Source organism: Bos indicus x Bos taurus, chromosome X (genome assembly GCF_003369695.1).
Source record: "Bos indicus x Bos taurus breed Angus x Brahman F1 hybrid chromosome X, Bos_hybrid_MaternalHap_v2.0, whole genome shotgun sequence".
Lineage (NCBI taxonomy): Eukaryota > Metazoa > Chordata > Mammalia > Artiodactyla > Bovidae > Bos > Bos indicus x Bos taurus.
In genome coordinates this window covers 6,646,239-6,667,561 of record NC_040105.1, presented here as the reverse complement: position 1 = coordinate 6,667,561, position 21,323 = coordinate 6,646,239, and the positions used below count along the sequence as shown (strand labels likewise).

The window sequence follows — 21,323 nt, the reverse complement described above, 5'->3', positions numbered from 1 at the left end:
AGCTCGCAGCCCCACGATGCTTGCTTCTGGTTTCTCTTCATGTCACTATGTGCCTCTGTCTCCCATGGGGCTCAGGAAAACAAAGAACTTTCCCCCCTGGGCGTGGCTGTATGGGGATCTGGAATCCCCAACTGCAACTCCATGCAAGTAAAGGAAAGCAACAACCAGCTCAATCATCTCCCATTCATTTCCTCCCTCAGTCCCTGCAAGAGCAAACAGGGTGTGCGTTCGACTCCTTTCTCAGCTCACACGTGAAATCTGGCGAGTCAATCTAATTATTCTGGCTCCAATTTCCAATTTGATCAGTAAGCATTGACACAAGACAGGTCAAGGGCATTCCCTACAAGAGGCTAAAAATAAAGGTGTGCCTTCTTTGCCACCCCAAAGGCAGGGGTCGTAAAGCCCCATGACAGCAAAAATTTCAGACGGGAGCTTGCAACGATGCCTGGGAGGGCTTTCCAAGGCCCTGATGGTGGACACACAGTTGCAAGTTTCAAATCTGTTACAGCTTTCTTGCATCCCGTTGGTGTGGAGACGGATTCTGTTGTAACAGTACGCTTCAATTCTCTGCTGAAGAGGAATTTATCTGACACCTCCCTCCTCCCATCTCTCTGTGGCTTTATTTTCCACAGTTGGCACACAGAGTAATTCACACATTCGCAAATATTTAAGGGAAAATTAAATTTAAAAAACCAATAAACTACTTGGAACCACAACATAATGCCTGCCTGTCTTTGCTTTGAGGAATTTTTACATTAAATAAAGATGCAAAATCCCCTCCCCTGGGGTTTTCAGTTTGCCAGAGAGCTTACTTCTGTGAATGATTTCAATCTAACTCCTAGGATAACTGTCTTTGGTACAATCTATGGTTTTTTGCAAACAGGATAAAAATGACTTTCATGGAAAAGAAAGCATCATGGTTTCATTTCTTTTCTTTTTCTTTCTGTTATTTATTATCCATGCTATCTGTCTGGCAAGCTGTCCCAAGCTTCCTTGGGACGCCAGAGGCTGCAACAATTTGCAATATCCTTAAAAGAAACGGCCGATTCAGTTTCCCGCCACCCCCCAACCAAGGCCGCCTTGCTTGCCAGCTTGGTCTCAGTGCCAAACACGCCTGCGCATCCTGCCGCGGGGGGACCACGGAGGACACAGGATGTCGCTTGTGACATCGCCAACAGAGTCCTTTTCAGCCCCGCATTTCCAGGGCTCCCTTCTGTTCCATCCTCCAGCTGGGCGTGACATACCGCTGGGCTTCGACGCTCACAGGTGTGGCGCGTTCCTACTGACACCCCATCGTTGTCAGCTCCAGGGCCACCTCCCACTGAAGCAGTTTACTTTGGAGGCCAGGGTGCAGGGAAGCCAAAGGGGCGGGTTACCACCTCCGCTTGGGGTATGTGGGTGTTGGGCGGGTGGGGAAGGTTTACTGTTCTCAGCAAAGAGTCTTAAGCATCTCATCACAGCCTTAGCCAGCAGTGGACCTTCCTCTGCAGTTTTACCCAGAGGATCTGGAGCCCCGATACTGCCAATACCCTGGGGCTTCTTCCCAGGCGGTTCGGCGGTAAAGAAACAGCCTGCCAATGCAGAAGACGTGGGTTCGATCCCTGGGTCGGGAAGATTCCCCTGGAGGAGGGCACGGCAACCCACTCCAGGATTCTTGCCTGGAGAATCCCCTGGACAGAGGAGCTTGGCGTGCTGCAGTCCATGGGGTCCGCAAAGAGTCAGACACGACTGAGCGACTGAACTGAACCAGGAAATAGTACTATTTGGCTATAAAAAGGAAGGAAGCCATGGACACAGCCTACGACATACGTGAGTCTTGAAAACACTGTGAAAAGTGAGAGAAACCAAGTCACGAAAGGCCATATAACATAGGATTTACGGGGAATGCCCAATACAGGCAAAGCCACAGAGATACACAACAGGTCTTCAGCTGCGGGGGTGGGGCCGCGGGGGTGGCGCTGAGGAGAGCAAGAAAAATGTAGGGAGTGACGGCTCTGGGGGAGGAGGTTTCTTTGGGGGGGTACTGAAAATACTCTAAAATTAAATTGTGGCGATGACCGTACAGCTATGCGCGTACCCTGTTCTTGCTGCTCAGTCGTGTCCAACTCTTTTGTGACCCCCTGGACTGTAGCCCTGCCAGGCTCCTCCGTCTGTGGGATTCTCCAGGCAAGAATCCTGGAGTGGGTTGCCATTTCCTCCTCCAGGGGAATCTTCCCGACCCAGGGATCGAACCTCCGTCTCCTGTATGGGCAGATGGGTTCTTTACCACTGAGCCACCTGGGAAGTCCCTTCTGCACCCTACGTGGCTACAAAGAGTCAGGGGTGCAGATGCTCCTCAACCTCCAGCAACTGAACACACCTGAGAATTTGCTGCAGCCCCTGGGACCTGGAATTTCCCCCAGGGGTTATGGAGCAAGCCTGACCCCCACGCCCCAGGCTCCTACATGAAGGAGCCGTCTCATCCTTTCAAAGGGAGTCCAAATGCAGCAGCGTCAGAGAGTCAGGACCAAAGCCGAGGAAGCACGTCGCAGGAAATGGATCCCCAGCAGGATGATGCATTTTGTGGCAAATCAGGTCACGCCAGCCCTGGCTAGCCACAGTCCAGAATTTCTTGATTCGTATTCAAGAACTCTCCGTCGCCGCAGATTTCACAGGTTTGGAGAGCCGTAAATCCATCTGCTCCCGGCTTATCTTGAGTTTCACACGAAATTAATATTCTACCTACATCCCACGCTAGGCAAAGACAAACAGCTCCAGAACGCAAAGTGACAGTATTCTATGTAAGTAAACACTGTGAAAAGACTCGGTTGAAAACGTATCTGCAGCTTAACTTCTGTGTTTTAGAGGAATGTATATTTTGGCTTAAAACTCAACATTCAAAAAACAAAGATCATGGCGTCCAGTCCCACCGCTTCATGGCAAATAGATGGGGAACCAATGGAAACAGTGGCTGACTTTATTTTCCTGGGCTCCAAAATCGCTGCAGATGGTGACTGCAGCCATGAAACTGAAAAGACGCTTGCTCCTTGAAAGAAAAGCTAGGACCATCCTAGACAGCGTATTGAAAAGCAGAGATATTACCTTGCTGACAAAGGTCCCTCTAGTCAAAACTATGGTTTTTCCAGCAGTCATGTATGGATGTGAGAGTTGGACCATAAAGCTGAGCACCGAAGAATTGATGCTTTTGAACTGTGGTGTTGGAGAAGACTCTTGAGAGTCCCTTGGACTGCAAGGAGATCCAACCAGTCAATCTTAAAGGAAATCAGTCCTGAATATTCATCGGAAGGACTGATGATGAAGCTGAAACTCCAATACTTGGCCACCTGATGTGAAGAACTGACTCAATGGAAAAGACCCTGATGCTGGGAAAGACTGAAGGCGGGAGGAGAAGGGGACGAGAGAGGATGAGATGGTTGGATGGCATCACCAACTTGATGGACTCGAGTTTGAGCAAGCTCCGGGAGTTGGTGATGGACAGGGAGGCCTGGTGTTCTGCGGTCCCTGGGGTCACAAAGAGCCGGACACCACTGAGCGACTGAACTGAACTGAGATTTTATAAACCAAACACTATGTGGCCACACAGAAAAATGTCTTTAAAGTGGATGGAAAAAATTTTTAAGGTCAGGAAATACCCAGCCCTTTATCACTTTGAAATGCAATGCCTCCAATTAGAACATCTGTAAACCAAAGAACAAAGTACCCAATAACATAATTAATTTAACAAAGAAACTGTAGCCTAAAATATGAATCACACTTAAAATTAATCAGCAACACTAAAATAAAGACAAAATGCGAACCCAGTAATGTCATTAATTTAAGACAGAAAGAATGTTAAACCGTGAATCATGCTTCAAATTAATCAGTCACATAAATCAGAAAATCCCGCAGCAGTGAGGATCTGCCTTACCGACGAAGCTTTGCTTCAGGTTTACAAAATAAAAAGCCGACCGCAGCGCCTTATTTAGTTTGAAAAATAAATAAATAAATAAATAAAAGATAGCTGTGTGTTTTAAAAGACCCAAAGATGCTACCAGAGCACTTCGTTGAGTAAGGTAACTTGCCAGACAGAATACACATTATTTAACAGATTTTCAACTATTCCAATGCACTTCTGTCAAGACCCCAAGTCTGCACCCTACAATTTCCACCCCAAACCAAAACTCAGACCAAATATCTGTGTGGCACCCCTGGCAAACCAGTATCCTGCCCCAATCCTAGCATGCAGCACTCAAATGCCCTCCTTACCTGTGACAGACGAACAGATAACCTCCACATCCATTCTGGGTTCCTCCTCGGCAACCAAGTGTCAAAAGAAATTCATTTCAACTGCTCTGTATGAAGTTCTAAGCTCATCCGAGCTGAAAGACATTGCTGTGTACCCCTGTCAGCAAACAGCAACTGCTTGAGGATTTTAGTATTGCAATAACCGTGTCAGGACAAAATCAGATCCCAATATAGAGCACTGATTTTTATTTTTTTGTAGATGATGCTTGAGTTATAGACCCGTTTCGGAATCATCAAGAACCCTTTCACATAAACACTTCATCATGTTGATTGCAAAGTGTCTCAAAAGTGTATACACACAGCACCAGAGTTGACAGTTTCTCAGAGAAGGCAAAGGAGGTGGTAACAGGAAGGCAGAGTCAGGGGGCAGTAGGGGACATCCACCCATCCCTCTCTGGGGCTGTGGTCAACTCCTAAAGAGGTGGTTCCCCTGGTGGCTCAGTGGTGAAGAATCCGCCTGCCAATGCAGGAGACATGGGTTTGATCCCTGGCCCTGGGAAGATCCCACATGCCATGGACCAACTAAGACTGTGCACCCCAACTTCTGGAGCCCATGCCCCTGAGAACCAGTGCTCCAAAACTACTGAAGACCCAGCACTCTAGAGACTGAGCTCTGCAACAACAGAAGCCACTGCAGTGACAAGCCCGTGCACCGCAGCTTTACAGAGAGGAGGCCCCGATCTCTGCAGCTGGAAAGCAAGGCCGGACAGCAACGGTACTGGAGTGAGTCGGCCTTCCCTTCTCCACGGGCATCTTCCCAACCTGGGGATCGAACCCAGGTCCCCCACACTGCAGGCAGATTCCTTTTTTGTTTTTTGGTATTACCACATTTTTGTATTTTTTTTTTTTTTCTTTAATTGGAGGCTACTTAACTTTACAATACTGTAGTGGTCTTTGCCGTACATTGACATGAATCAGCCAGGGGTGTACATGCGTTCCCCATCCTGACCCTCCCCCCATCCCCTTCCCCATCCCATCCCTCAGGATCATCCCACTGCACCAGCCCTCAGGATCATCCCACTGCACCAGCCCTGAGCACCCTGCCTCATGCAACGAATATGGACTGGCTATCTGTTTCACATATGATAATATACATGTTTCCATTCTGTTCTCTCAGATCATCCCACCCTCGCCTTCTCCCATAGACTCCAACAGTCTGTTCTTTACATCTGTTTCTCTTTTGCTATCTCGCATATAGGGTCATCCTTACTGTCTTTCTAATTTCCATATGTATGTGTTAGTATACTGTATTGGTGTTTTTCTTTCTGACTTACTTCGCTCTGTATAATAGGCTCCAGTTTCATCCACCTCCTTAGAACTGATTCAAATGTATGCTTTTTAACGGCTGAGTAATATTCCCTTGTGTATATGTACCACAGCTTTCTTATCCATTCGTCTGCCGATGGACATCTAGGTTGCTTCCATGTCCTGGCAATTGTAAACAGTGTGCAAGAGGATTCTTGCTGAGGATCCAGCTGAGCCACCAGGGAAGCCCAATGGAAGACCCAGCAGAGTTAAACAATAAATGAATAAGTAAAATTACGTATTTTTTTAAATATAGCTCAGGAGAAAGCCATCTCACTGGAAAGCAGCACGGGAGATGTCGGCCGGCACAGGGCCCAGTTCTGAACACGCCTGCTACGCACCCAAATGTTTCTTCTTTGGGTCATTCCTGTGGAGGCCGACTGGAACGAGGCAGGTGGGATGAACAAATAGAAACTCATCTCAGAAGACAGTTCCTAAATCAGCAGAAGAGTGCATTAAGGCACTTGAGGAAGAATATAAAAGAAGATTCTGGAGTTTTTCCATGTGAGTATCATACCATGGACCCCACACGCCTCCTGGAATTGCTTTCTAGGTCAAAAGAGTGGCCACAGGCCAGATATAAAAGGACCCCCCCCCCTTCTTTATTTCTTTTTTCAAAATTGATGTATTATTGCATGGGCTGTGTTGGGCCTTCCTTGCAGCATGCGATATAGTTCCCCGATTGGGGATCGTACCCCTCCCTGCCTTGGGAGCGTGGAGTGTTAGCCACAGGACCGGCAGGGAAGTCATGGGACCCAGCTTTAAAAGATATCTTCACAGATCACTCAACTATCCATCCGTGGGGTAACCAAACCACCATACACACACACACATGATGGAACATTATCTAGCCACAAGAGGGAAAACACAAGCTACCCCATCATTAAACCGCAAAGACATTTCAACTTAAACAGGCTCAAAAGGACGAATCTCATGTGATCCCATTTACGTGCGGTGCTTAGAAGTCTCAACTGCAGAGATGTTAATATAAAGCGGAACCGTGGGTGCCAGGCGCTGGGGGAGGGGAATAGAGAGTTGTTGAAATGCGTATGTAATGTTAGCCTGGGAAGATGGAAAAAGTTCTATACGTGGATGGTGGTGATGGCTGTATAACAAGGTGAATGTGCTTAATGACCGTGAAAGTGAAAGTCGTTCAGTCATGTCTGACTCTTTGTGACTCCGTTGGATCCTCTGTCCGTGGGGATTCTCCAGGCAAGAATACTGGAGTGGCTTGCCATTCCCTTCTCCAGGGGATGTTCCCAACCCAGGGATCAAACCCGGATGTCCCTCATTGCAGGCGAATTCTTTACCATCTGAGCCACAGGGAAGCCCAGTGATAGTGAACTATGCATCTGAAAATGGTTAAGACAGGAAATAAAGCTGTAACCCAATGGGGAAAAATGGTTAGCATGCTACATCATACGTTATGCATATTTTATCACTGTAAAACATAATGCTTTGTAAATCTGACTTAAATAGGCATTAAGTGAAGGCATGACCTTTCAGACAGAGCTTTCTGGACTGTAACTTCATCTTAGGACTCCATTAAAAATTTGCTAATTGTGCACAGGGGTGTCTCATAAAAGTACAAATGTGGAGGATTTCGCAATTTTTTTTCCCCCTGGTGGCCTCATGGCACACATTGTGGAATCTATTTCCCAAGCAGGGGTCAAACCTGCATCCCTGGAAGGGAAAAGACCAAGTCCTAACCACCTGGACCACCGGGGAACTCCCCACAAGTATTCAAAGTAATAAGATTTAGAATTACTACTGACCATTAAGAAAATTACGCAACCTTTTTAACAGACTATAAATCACAAAGAATCCAACTGAGGCTTATGAAGTTATCCATATGATCACATTGTCAAAAATGTAGTTCTTCCTGTGACGAACAACAATATTTAGGAACAGAAACCCAAGTATATTCATTTGTAAGAGTATAGTCATGTTGAGTATTGGAGTCCTCATGAGAGTGTGTGTGCATGCGTGCTCAGTCGAGTCCAACTCTGTGACCCCATGGACCATATCCCACCAGGCTCCTCTCTGTCCAGGGGATTCTCCAGGCAGGAATACTGGAGTGTGTTGCCATGTCCTTCTCTAGGGGATCTTCCTGACTTAGGGATCAATCCCACGTCTCCTGCTTGGCAGGCAGATTCTTTATCACTGAGCCACCTGGGAAGCCCCAGAGTCATCATAGGAAGACTCAAAGGGTATTACTCCTTACCACAGAGCTTCAGAGCCAATGCCAATAGTCGCTAACCTACTGTGAAACATGATGAAGGGCAATATTCAATATATGCCAAGTTTGGGGGCAAATCCTAAACCAGCCAAGCTCATACTACCGACATTTGAAAGTGAAAGTGAAAGCCATTCAGTCACGTCCGACTCTTTGCGACCCCATGGATTGTACAGTCCATGCGATTCTCCAGGCCAGAATACTGGAGTGGGTAGCTTTTCCCTTCTCCAAGGGATCTTCGCAACCTAGAGACCGAATGCAGGTCTCCAGCACTGCAGGCAGATTCTTTAGCAGCTGAGCCACCAGGGAACCCCAAGAATACTGGAATGGGTAGCCTCTCCCTTCTCCAGGGGAACTTCCTGATCCAGGAATCGAACCGGGGTCTCCTGCATTGCAGGTGGATTCTTTACCAACTGAGCCATCAGGGAAGCCCATTTGGGGTCAGATAATTCTTTGGTATGTGAGAAGGTGGGAGAGGCTGTCCTGTCCATGGTGGGGTGTTTGGCAGCATTCTCAGATGCCAGGATCACTCCTTCCCATCAAATCAATCATATGTGACAACCAAACATGTCTCTAGACTTTGCCAAGTGTCCTGAGGGCGGGTTAAAAGACTGCCCCCAGGGGAGAACCCCTGTCCTCAAGAAAGAGATCTTCAGGAACCGCCCATGTTTACGAAGAAAACCAAAAGGTAATACTAAGAAAAATAACACTCTCTGATTTGGTTTAAGCGTCAGAAGTAGTAACAGATGTCAGAAATGAAAAGAAACCTGCCATCACCTTCAGGCCATTTTACAACCAGAAGCTACAGCCAATTTCAAGAGCTTATTCTTGAATTTTAATTAATCGGAACTCAGTGTCCATTTATACCTTCCCAGGTGGTGCTAAGCAGTAAGGAACCAGCCTGCCAATGCAGGAGACATAAGAAACATGGGTTCGATCCCTGGGTTGGGAAGATCCCCTGGAGAAGGGAAGGAATGGCAATAGACCCACTCCAGTATACTTGCCTGGAGAATCCCCATGGACAGAGGAGCCTGGTGGGCTACAGTCCATGGGGTCACACAGAGCTGGACACGACTAAAGCGACTTAGCACAGCACAATGTCCATTTGCATCAAGTTCCGTGAAGAAGAGACTCACTAGACTCCCGATCCATCAGTTGAGGGCATGCCCCTGTCAACAGCATGAGTTTTTGTGGGTTTGAGAGGAAAGAAGTGGTTTCTCAAGAGAAGTGGGTTTTTTCCTGAAAACCTGGAGGGAGGGCATGTCAGTGGGGCTCTACGTCTGTGTTCTGGGGATTCAACAAGGCAAAGGTTGTTTGGACGAAAAGAACACTGAATAAACCTCAAGCGAAGACTGGAAGCAAGGGCTGAATCACGCTGACAAACAGCATCTCATCACGCACTTTCATCAGCGGGAGACCTCAGAAAATGAAACTGCACTACACCATTATCCATGTGGAATTCACGTCTTCCAATCAGCTAGTTATGGTTGCCAGGGCAGCTGGATGCTTTATGGCTTCTGATAAGACAAATAAGCAACACCCAACGTCTAGCCCATGGCACCCCAAGCCTGCCAAACAATACCCATGTTCCAACCCGTGCCACTGCCTGTACCATACCTTAGTATGAAAAAGCCCTGCAACCGGGTTGGTCTGTAACACGGCGGACCGTCCAGATGAGATTCACAGAACACGCTGAGTTGCCCCTGCTCGTGTCTGGTTCTAACCATCAACAATTCTACCGGGAATGTCTCCAAAATGCAGTCCTCTGAGCCCTTTTAGGATTTTATGAACAGAAAAGAGTTGGTGAGAAAAGGCTACCCATCCCCTTATAGTAGGCCACACCTCACCCCAATGGACCAGTTTCAAAACTGGGAAAGGATTACATCAAGGCTGTTTATTGTCATCCTGCTTATTTAACTTATATGCAGAGTACAGCCAAAGTTGTGACCAACCTAAACAGCATATTAAAAAGCAGAGACATTACTTTGCCAACAAAGGTCCGTCGAGTCAAGGCTATGGTTTTTCCAGTAGTCATACATGGATGTGAAAATTGAACTACAAAGCAAGTTGAGTGCTGAAGAACTAATGCTTTCGAACTGTGGTGTTGGAGAAGGTTCTTGAGAGTCCCTTGGACCGCACTGCAAGGAGTTCATCCTAAAGGAAATCAGTTCATCCTAAAGGAAATCAGTGCTGAATATCCATTGGAAAGACTGATGCTGAAGCTGAAGCTCCAACACTGGCCACCTGATGCGAAGAACTGACTCCTTAGAAAAGACCCTGATGCTGGAAAAGATTGAAGCAAGAGGAGAAGGGATCGACAGAAGACGAGATGGTTGGATGGCATCACCAACTTGATGGACATGAGTTTGAGCAAGCTCTGGGAGATGGTGAAAGATAGGGAAGCCTGGAGTCCATGGGGTCTCAAAGAGTTGGACATGACCAAGCAACTGAACAACATCATCATCACGCGAAATGCTGCGCTGGATGAAGCACAAGCTGGAATAAAGATTGCAGGGAGAAATATCCACAAGCTGGAATCAAGATTGCCGGGAGAAATATCAACAACCTCAGACATGCAGATGATACCACCCTAATGGCAGAAAGATCATTTTTGAAAGGACAAAATTACAGAGCCGGAGAAGTCAGTGGCTGCCAGGAGCCACAGAGGCTGACCATGCAGTGGGGGCACGCGGGGGTTTTCCTGTGCCAATGGAACGGTTTCTGTGTTGGATTACGGTGGGGGTTACTTAAAGCTCCATGTATGATTATAGCTCACACACTGTCCACATGCACGCAGGCACACACCCCAAAACTGCTAAAATGAAGACCAGGGCTGCATCAGCGCAAAACTGCAGCTGTCAGTTTCCTACTTTTGATAACACAGTATCTTCACGAAAGACCAGGGAAGGCGGGGGACGACCTAGACCTCAATTTGCTATTTTTTTTTTGCTTCCCGGATGGCGCTAGTACAGGAGACTGTGGTTTCAGTCCCTGGGTTGGGAAGATCCCCTGGAGGAGGCCGTGGGCAATTCCCTCCAGTGAGAATCCCATGGACAGAGGAGCCTGGCAGGCTATACATTTCATGGCATCCCATGTGTTCAGTGGGACACAACTGAAGCACCAGACCACGCACACACATGTTTTTGCCACGTCTTGTGAGCCTAATATTATTTCAAAATAGAAATCGTCAAAAGTAACAGTGTCTCACTCATGAACAGATACACCAAACGTGGGCTATTCACCCAATGGAATGGGGTCTGGTAATCAAAACGAATGCAACAGCACCGTTGAACCTTGAAAACGTTCCACCGAGTGAAAAACCAACCGTCCACGAAGCGCACACACTCTGCGTGATTGCATTTACACGAAACATCCAGAATGAACAAATCCAGAGATGCTGACCATCGACAGGCGGTGGCTGGGGACTGGGGGAGGCCTGAACAAGGAGTGAGCTCTCATGGCTCCATGGGGTTCTTTGGGGAGTGAAGAAATGGTTTAGAATCAGTTGTGGCGATGGGTGCGGAACTCTGTGAATATTCTAAAAACCACGGAAGCGTACACTCTGAATGGGCGAATTGTCGGCTATGTGAATAACAACGTGATCAAGTTGTTAATACCATATGGCCGTGGCTGGCAGACGAGTTGTTATGTAAGTATCTTGCCATGCTTTACTGTTCTTTCTTCACCCCAGGGGGCTGGGGGTGGCTGGTTCAAAAGGTCACCTATGATATCGTTTCAAATTACACGAAGCCCATCTGTTACTGATGGGTATGTGACCCCAGGCGTGTCTAGGTAAAGGGAGATAGCAGCTCTGATGCTAAGAGAATCAGAATCAGACTCCTTTGGGCGCTGTGCAGGCAGGGTTAACGTCAGGGCCCTTGCCTTTTCCTTAGGGAAGCCTGGCGTGCTACAGCCCACGGGATTACTAAGGGTCGGATACGACTGAGCGACTAAACAATAACCCCCATCACTCCCCTGCATTGCACCAGGCTGGCTTATCAAGTTTTCCCTTTAAACAGGAAAAAAAAAATCTTATTGCTCATTTCTCGCCTTTGCCCATAGAGCCCCCCATCTAGAATGCATATCTTCACTATGCACTGAGATCCCAAACGCCACCAAAGCCCGTCCAAGTCTCCCCTTCAAGACGAAGGTCCAGGCTTCCTCAGCGGCTGCAAGGCAGGTTAGTAGATCCTTCCTGGGAATTCCCACAGCAGGAGACGTCTGCACCGTCCATGGGACACCCATCTATGCCACGGCTTTCTAAGACCTGTAACGCCTTCCCCAAAAACACGAGACATAACTCACTTAATCTCCACACACTCCACAATGCTCCAGAAGTAAGACATTCAGAGAACAGTCACCCCAGAAACAGAAGACTTTCATAAAAGGGGGGTCTTGAAAAGGAAATTCTTGATCTGGGTGAGACCCGGGCCTTGCTGCAAGCTGGGTGAAATACAGCAGCCAAGATGATGGCTCCAGACTCCAGAGGTCCCCGTTCTAGGAACCCTGCCTGGGTTCTCCATGCTCTCACGACAGTCCACGTGGGGCTCGGACGGAAGGAAAACGCCTCCCCAGGTGCCCCCAGCACAGGCCACATGGCCTCACGATGCTGTCCAACAAGGTGTTTATGGAAAGTTCTGTCTGGACCACAAACTAGGCAGTGGATGTCTGTCGTTTCCAAACACATACAAGACAAGCATCAAAAAAACACACACACACACACACACACACGCACACGCACACACCTCTGTTTCTCATAAATCAGCCATCCGAGGGAAAATAAGTACCTGCAATGTTCTCGGGAATGAGAGACCATGAAAGAAATGATGCGTCTTGCAAAAGCACACAATAACCATCTCCATCTCTCCTTCCTAAAATTTCTGACTTTCCAAACGCTCCGCGAAACAGGAGTTTATCACAAAGTGCCAACACAGACAGATACACAGCATGTTTTGGTTACCAAATCAACTACTACAAAACATCTTGAGAAATTACTGTTTCTGGTACATACAGCCAATAAGTAATAGTAAATTTTTTAAAAAACATGGACCAGTTGACAGGATACTTCATTATAGAATAAGAAAGAAATCCATTTTACAATTTTACTTACTCAGAGACAAATGCAGGCAAATCTCGTCTTCCTTCTGGGATTTATTTTTAGGCCTGTTTTCTATCTTCGGTTACCTGTCAACAAAAACACATCCAACATCAGGCAAAAAAAGAAGTCAACGAAACCCACTCCCAGTATTCTTGCTTGGGAAACCCCATGGACAGAGGAGCCTGGTGGGTTACAACCCCTGGGGTCTCAAAAGAGTTGGACACGACTTAGTGACTAAATAACAACAAATTGCACTTTATCACACCTAGTATTTTTTAACATCTTTTTTTTAATGCAGTAAATATTACAATACAATCTGGAAAATAGATCCTGGTGAATTCAATAAAAATTGCCAGATCTCCCTTGTGGCCGTTCAAAAACAAAAAAAGTCAACAAAAACATCTCAACTACATTCTCGACCATTCAAAGACTTACGCAGCTTTCTGAAGCAGGGGGGTCTTAGGAAGCGGAAACATTAACAGTGTCAGATGGTGGACAACCATCGTTGGTGAAATTTAGTGTTTCGTCTCTGTGCATACAGTGAGCCTGTTCACAGGCAATCTGTTCAAAACTCTCAATCTCAAACTAGTTATGATCACCTCACTAGATATTCCAATCACCCCAAAACACGAGACACATCTCACTTATCTCTGCACAGTCCACAGTGCTCCAGAAGTAAGAGATTCAAAGAGCGGTCATCTAGCCAGCTAGAGCATCTAGCCAGCTCTCACTGTTCTCTAAGCACCCTAAAACACACTAAATGAAAAACACAGGTTATTTTTCGCTCGATTCGATGCAACCTGGCACATTCTCACTGAGAACTCCGCGTCCAGACATGTGGAAAGAGCAGACGCCGCTCGGCGATGCTGCTGTTGGCATCAGGGAACACGATGTCTGCGGTCGTGGGACACTTAAGTATCCGGACGGTGAGAAGGGGGGGATCTCAGCGAGAACGGAACATTGGCAACTAACTAGTAAGAAAACGCCCAAGACCATGTAAGAGAACTGGTAGTGGGGGAGAAGTGACCATTGGACACGGAGCTGAGCTCACACGGTGGGCCGAGACGGGGCACCGTGAGGAGGGAGCCCTCGAACGTGCAGGAAGGCAGCCCACGAGCGCAAACGTCCAGTGGCGATAGCAACCTGGGTGACGGGGACACGGGAGGAGGGGCCGGGTGACCGTGCTGCAGAAGCGAGCGACAGTGGATCCTGGGCACGGAGGACTCTGCAGCCTCAGAAAGGAGCCTGACTCCTCCTCCTCGGTCTCTCTTCACCCGGCACCAGGCTGAAGGACAGAAGAAAATCTGACCATCCCCCCACTTAAAATAAAACCCTTCAGGGCTCCCATCATTCTCAGGACAAAAGGCTTAGAGAAGCTCTCGCCCTGCAGAGGAACACGGGGGAGCTCGCAAAGGGCCGGAGGGGAACACGGAGGTGGAGAGAAGACGCACGGAGTCCGCGATGTCCTGGAGATGAGACGCGGGGCATGCACAGGTCAGCGCGTGTGTGCTGGGGTCGGGGGCAGAAGCAGTAAGGATGCCGTCCAGGTTCAGAGCTCGAGCAAAAGGTGGGATGTTTGGGAAGTCAGAGTAGAGGAGAGAGCAAAAGCTTTTGAAGGTGTGAACTTTTCCTGAAACCCCTGTTGGCTCTCCCACTCTCTGAGCGGATTCTTAACTAGGTGATGGCACACGTCTGAGCGGGTGGCAGAGGTCACAGTCCCAGAGTTAGGTCTGTGTAACCAATGGACTTCCCTGGTGGCTCAGACGGTAAAGCATCTGCCTACAAGGCGGGAGACCCGGGTTCAATCCCTGGGTCGGGAAGATCTCGGGAGAAAGAAATGGCAACCCACTCCAGTATGCCAGGAAAACCCCATGGATAGAGGAGCCTGGTGGGCTACGGTCCCCGGGATCGCAAAGAGTCATACGTGAGTGATTAACTTCGCTTCACTTCACTTCAACTGTGACCCCTGGAGCTGTGGGCCTGGCTGGGACACACCTGGGGTGGGATTTCTCCACCTCAGCAGTACTGGCATTGGGACCAGATCACCCTACGTGGTGGGCTTCTCGTGGTCACTCGTGGTAAAGCCACCTGCCAATGCACTGGACGTTAAGACATGCAGGTTCGATCCCTGGGTCGGGAACATGCCCTGGGGGAGGGCATGGCAACCCATTCCAGTATTCTTGCCTGGAGAAATCCCATGGACAGAGGAGCCCAGTGGGCTACATACAGTCCATGGGGTCGCAAAGAGTTGGACACAACCGAAGCAACTCAGCAGGCATGCAAGAATTCTCTGGGGTGGGGATGTGGGGCTGTGCTCCATGTGAAAGGACTCTGAACAGTATTTCAGGCCCTATCCACTTGACACCATAGGAATCCTGCCATCCATCCAGGGTGTGACAACCAAACTGACTCTCGCTGCCCAGTATCCCCTGGACAGCACGGTCACCCCGCTGAGATTATCTGAAGATTATCACACTAAGGCTTCCCAAGTGGCACCACTGGTAAATAATCTGCCTGCAGGAGACGCAAGAGACCTGGGTTTCGTCCCTGGGTCGGGAGGATCCCCTTGGAGGAGGGCACGGCCACCTACGCCAGTATTTCTGCCTGGAGAATCCCATGGACAGAGGAGCCTGGTGGGCTACAGTCCATGGGGTCGCAGAGAGTCAGACACGACTGAAGTTAAGTGATATCATATGACATCCCTTTTACGTGGAGTCTAAAAAAAAAAAATGTAACACCCTGGCAGTCTAGTGGTTAGTGGTTAGTGGTTAGGACTCTGAACTCTCACTGCCCAGGACCCCAGATTAATCCCTGGTAAGGGGGGAAACTAAGATCTCACAAGCTGTGCAGCACAGAAAATTAATAAAGAACAATTTTTTAAAAAGGACAAATAAATGATACAAATGAACTTCTTTACAGAACAGAAACAGACTCACAGATACAGAAAACAAACGGATGCTTACTAAAGGGGGAAGAAGGGTTGGGATAAATGAGGAATTCGGAATTAAGATATACACACTACTATGAATATATATAACGGAGAAGATAGTGGCACCCCACTCCAGTACTCTTGCCTGGAAAATCCCATGGATGGAGGAGCCTGGTGGGCTGCAGTCCATGGGGTCGCACAGAGTCGGACACGACTGAGCGACTTCACTTTCACTTTTCACTTTCATGCATTGGAGAAGGAAATGGCAACCCACTCCAGTGTTCTTGCCTGGAGAATCCCAGGGACGGGGGAGCCTGGTGGGCTGCCCTCTCTGGGGTCGCACAGAGTCGGACACGACTGAAGCGACTTAGCAGTAGCAGCATGAATATATATAAAGTGGATACACAACTAAATTGCACAGCACGGGGAATTACAATATCTTTCTCATAACCTATCATGAGAAAGAATCTGACAAAGAATAGATTCAACGGTATTTCTACAAATGTAAAGGCCACCACCGAACCCAGAGGAGGAGGATCTGGCCAGTGAGACAGAGAAACAAGAGCGTAGCAATGCGGGATGAAAACCACAGACAGTTCGGTGTTCCTGGCTTCTAGTGACAGCCGCCACTCAGATTACCGGGGGAAGACTTAGCAAGTAACTGCCGCTGAGGCAGAGGACTGGAGGTGGGGGCCCGTGGCTGATAGGACGACAAGGACAAACACACACCGTCTTCTCTGCATCTGCTCTCTGCACGGAAGAAACCGAGGAAGACTTCACGGAGGCGGCAGCATCCCTTGCCGCAAGGAGTCAGGTGAAGAGGAAGGTAAAGCGGCCAAGCGGCCGCCACGTGAGTGGTACTGGAGGTCAACGGGTGGGCGCAAGCAGAGGGCATGGAAGTCTCCCAAAATGTCAGAGGGCGGGTGCTCGGAAAAGAGAATGCCGACAGCAGAGTACAGGAGGGCTGGTTGGCGGGGGAGAAAGGGGGCCCCACAGACCACAGGAAAGAGACCCCCTCTCCCCCACCGCCCAATCAGCATAGACCAACCTCAGTCTTGGGGCCACCCAGCATAAGAACAGCTGCTACTGGTGGAGCATGCTGGCTCCAAGGCCACCCCACGACCAGAGCCGGCAGAGCAGGGCACCAGTTCAGTTCAGCTGCTCAGTCGTGTCCAACTCTTTGTGATCCCATGGACTGCAACACGCCAGGCTTCCCTGTCCATCACCAAGTCCCGGAGCTTGCTCACACTCCTGTCCACTGAGCTGGTGAGGCCATCCAACCATCTCATCCTCTGTTGTCCGTTCTCCTCCCCCCTTCCATTTTCCCAGCATCAGGGGCTTTTCCAATGAGTCAGTTCTTCGCATTGGGTGGCCAAAGTACTGGAGCTTCAGCAGAGGACCAGAGCCAAGCTGTTTTCTGACTTGCTCTCAAACCATCCCAAATCCCCCTACCTCTCGAAGGAACACATCTGAACCACCAGAAATTGGGATTAAAGGGCACCTCAGGAACCTCCAGTCTTGCTCTTTTTTTACCCCCCCCCCAACCACGTGTTGTCTAAGCTTACAAGAAAGGGCCCACCCTCCTGGCAGACAGTGCTCAGAACCCTTTAACTCTTTATCAGTTTCAGTTCAGTCGCTCAATCGTGTCCGACTCTTTGCGACCCCATGGACTGCAGCACGCCAGGCCTCCCTGTCCATCACCAACTCCCGGAGTCCACCCAAACTCATGTCCATTGAGTCGGTGATGCCATCCAATCATCTTATCCTCTGTCGTCCCCTTCTCCTCCTGCCCTCAACCCTTTCCTACATCAGAGTCTTTTCCAATGAGCCAGCTCTTCGCATCAGGTGGCCAAAATACTGGAGTTTCAGGTTCAACATCAGTCCTTCCAATGAACACCCAGGACTGATCTCCTTTCGAATGGACTGGTTGGATCTCCTTGCAGTCCAAGGGATAACTCTATCAAAGGGCTGACAAAAGGTAACCCATGCACCATCCACCGCTCCATTCTGTCTTCCTTCCACCAAACTACTATGCACATATATTCAGTTAAAAAAAAAAAAATGAAAAAGTTAAAAAAAAAAAAAAAAGACAGAGAAACAGACTTACAAGCCTCACTTTGCTCCTAATTAATTACAAGAAACTCTCTCCGGACCAGAGACTCCTCAGCTGTGAAATGAGGGTATTAAATTATTTATGAGGTTTCACCCACATCAAAAAGGAAAATCGGAGGAACCATTTTCCTGTTGACTTCCTTGGTAAATTCTAAGGGAAAACACCTTGCAGGGAACTGAACCAAGAATTTGCAAAGGGATTGCTTTGGGAGGACTTGGTGGAGAGAGCGGGGTGGGCGGCAGACGGGTGTGAAGAGGAATTCATCTGTGTTCCACAGCCACCTGAGCACAGAAATACATCCAAAGCAATTTTTTTCCCCTCTTCTGAAGTTGCCATAATGATTAACATGTTCACCCTGGAGAAACTCTAGTTGTACCATCATGAAAAAAAAAAAATGCGAAAAATGTAAAATATGTTTTCCGAAACCACTGAGCATGACACAGGAGCTGCAGTTTCCTCCCGAGTCCTCTTCTTCCTTTTTTTTTTTTTTTTTTTTTTTTAAAGAGAGCCCAAATTAACCTGGCTGAGCCCCAGCAGCTCAGATACATTCCGGCGGGAGGGGTCTCAACGCCAGAGAATTCTAACCGCTTCATTTGGTACGTACTTGCAGAGTTCAGGTTCTGTATGATGAAGCTGTTGTTTCCTGCACTTTCAATACCGCCCAGTGCTTTTTATATATTCGGATGATTCAGTCCATATTAGATTTTTTTAAATTTACTTTTAATTGGAGGATAATTGCTTTACGACACTGTGTTAGTTTCTGCTGTACAACAACAAGACTCAACCCTAGTATACGTATGTCCCTTCCCTCTTGAACCTCCTTCTCATCCCCCTACCCCACCCCAACCCATCACAGAACAGAGAGCTGGGCTTCCTGCGCTATACAGGCAGCTTCCCAGGAGGCTAGTTATTTTACCCATGAAAGTGAAAAGGGAAAGTCGCTCAGCCGTGTCTGACTCTTTGCGACCCCATGGACTTGTAGAGTCCAGTGGACTTCTCCAGGCCAGAATACTGGAGTGGGTAGCCTTTCCCTTCTCCAGGGGATCTTCCTGATCCAGGAATCGAACCGGGCTCTCCCACGTTGCAGGCAGGTTCCTTACCAGCTGAGCAACCCGGGTGACACATGGTGGTATTGTGTATCTATCGGTGCCACTGTCTCAGGTCACCCCACCTTCTCCTTCACCCGCTGTGTCCACAAGTCTGTCTCTATTCCTGCCTTGGAAATAGGTTCATCGGTACCACTTTCCTAGATTCCTACCAGGCTCCTCCATCCATGGGATTTTCCAGGCAAGAGTACTGGAGTGGGTTGCCATTTCCTTCCCCAGGGGATCTTCCCGAGCCAGGGATCGAACCTGGGTCTCCCGCATTGCAGGCAGACGCTTTCTTTACCATCTGAGCCACCAGGGAAGCCATACACACGCCTTAATACACGACATTCGGTTTTCTCTTTCTGACTGACTTTCCTCTGAATAACACGCTCTAGGTTCAGCCACCTCACTAGAAACATCAGCTTAGTTCAGTCGCTCGGTCGTATCTGACTCTTGGTGACCCCATGGACCACAGCACACCAGGCTTCCCTGTCCATCACCAAGTCCCGGGTCTCGCTCAAACTCACGTCCATCGAGTCACAAGAACCTACCAGATGGTTAATCCTGTAAATCTGTGCTTTCTCCAATGGGGCTAATTGTGTCCCCTGCCCTCCCCTCCCCCAGCCACCGTCACTGGACACGTCCATGTCTGGAAACGTTTTCAGTCCTCAGGACTCTGGGAAGGATGTTACTGGCATCGAGTGAGGCCAGAGAGGCTGCTAAAGCTCCTACAGCACGTAGAACATCTCCCTTCATAAACAGCTAGTAATATCTGTCTCAAACATCAATATCGCCACGGCTGAGAAATCCTCATTTGAACCATACTAAAAATTAAAAAAAAAAATTATTTATTTAGTGGTGCCAGGTCTTAGTCGTGGCATGCAGGCATGTGGGATCTAGTTCCTGAAGGGAGATTTAACCCGGGGCTCCCTGGACTGGGAAGGAGGAGCCTTAGCCACTGGGCCACTGAGGAAGTCCCCATACTAACATCGCTATAATTCTGCAGAAGGTATACACTCTGTATCATGTTTATTCTTTTCAAAGTAACAGAATACGCACACTGCAGGTGAAGCAAGACTTCTCATCTCAGCTGCAACCTTTTCAGCAGCATCTTTCCCCAATTCTGCTCTCCAAAGCAACCACACTTGAATCACAGAATTGTTTCTACAGTTGGCAATATTCCCCGGCATGGACTCACATGATTCTAAATAAACTGCTGTACAAGATACCCTATCAACTTTAGAGATCACTTACTTGGTCTTCTCACATATGGATAAAGATTTTGTTTTTGTAAATTCCGCTTACCCCTTGGAAGAAAAGTTACAACCAACCTAGACAGCGTATTAAAAAGCAGAGACACTACTTTGCCAACAAAGGTCCGTCTAGCCAAGACTATGGTTTTTCCAGCAGTCATGCATGGATGTGACAGTTGGACTATACAGAAAGCTGAGCACAGAAGAATTGATGCTTTTGAACTGTGGTGTTGGAGAAGACTCTTGAGAGTCCCTGGGACTGCACGGAGATCCAACCAGTCCATCCTAAGGGAAATCAGTCCTGAATATTCATTGGAAGGACTGATGTTGAAGCTGAAACTCCAATCCTTTGGCCACCTGATGTGAAGAGCTGACTCATTGGAAAAGATCCTGATGCTGGGAAAAGATTGAAGGCGGGAGGAGAAGGGGACGACAGAGGATGAGACGGTTGGATGGCATCACCGACTCAATGGACATGAGTTTGAGTAAACTCCTGGAGTGGGTGATGGATAGGGAGGCCTGGTGTGCTGCAGTCCATGGGGTCACAAAGAGTTGGACATGACTAAGCAACTGAACTGAACTTCCCACCACCCATCCTGGCTTACCCTTCCACATTTTTCCAACAGTGTAACATGTTTTGGTTACATATAAACTCTACACTGGCTATTTTGACAATGGAACAGGCACTTTCAGGCAAGCAAGCGGTAGGGTTATGATGCCTTTCTTCGGTCTAACTCTTTAATTTTCCTGGGATGATTTGGCTGCCTCTGTTTTTCTTTGATAATTCCCCCAACAACCCTCCACCGTCTTTCAATTTTTCACTCAGACAACCTGGCAGTTCTAAGTTCACCGCAACCATTGCTCTCCTGACCCCCCAAATATATACACACACCAGACCTTCCTCCTGAAATTTCTGGACTCTGCTCCAGTCTATACTTGTCAGAGTGAGACCTGCTGAGACCAGATGCCACAAGATCACACCACCAGCATCGTAACAATTCTTTCCGCCTCTTTCTG

General features: G+C 48.2%; 1 protein-coding gene across 5 annotated transcripts in view; it reads right to left on the bottom strand.

Annotated features, from left to right (window-relative positions):
* The window catches only part of TBL1X (transducin beta like 1 X-linked), a 247,955-nt gene that overhangs the window by 139,449 nt on the left and 87,183 nt on the right, over positions 1 to 21,323 (bottom strand). For all 5 annotated transcript variants that reach the window (XM_027534937.1, XM_027534941.1, XM_027534939.1 and 2 more), the window contains exon 2: positions 12,936 to 13,009. The gene's annotated coding sequence lies outside the window, so the exon portion shown is untranslated. The remainder of the gene's footprint in view (positions 1 to 12,935; positions 13,010 to 21,323) is intronic.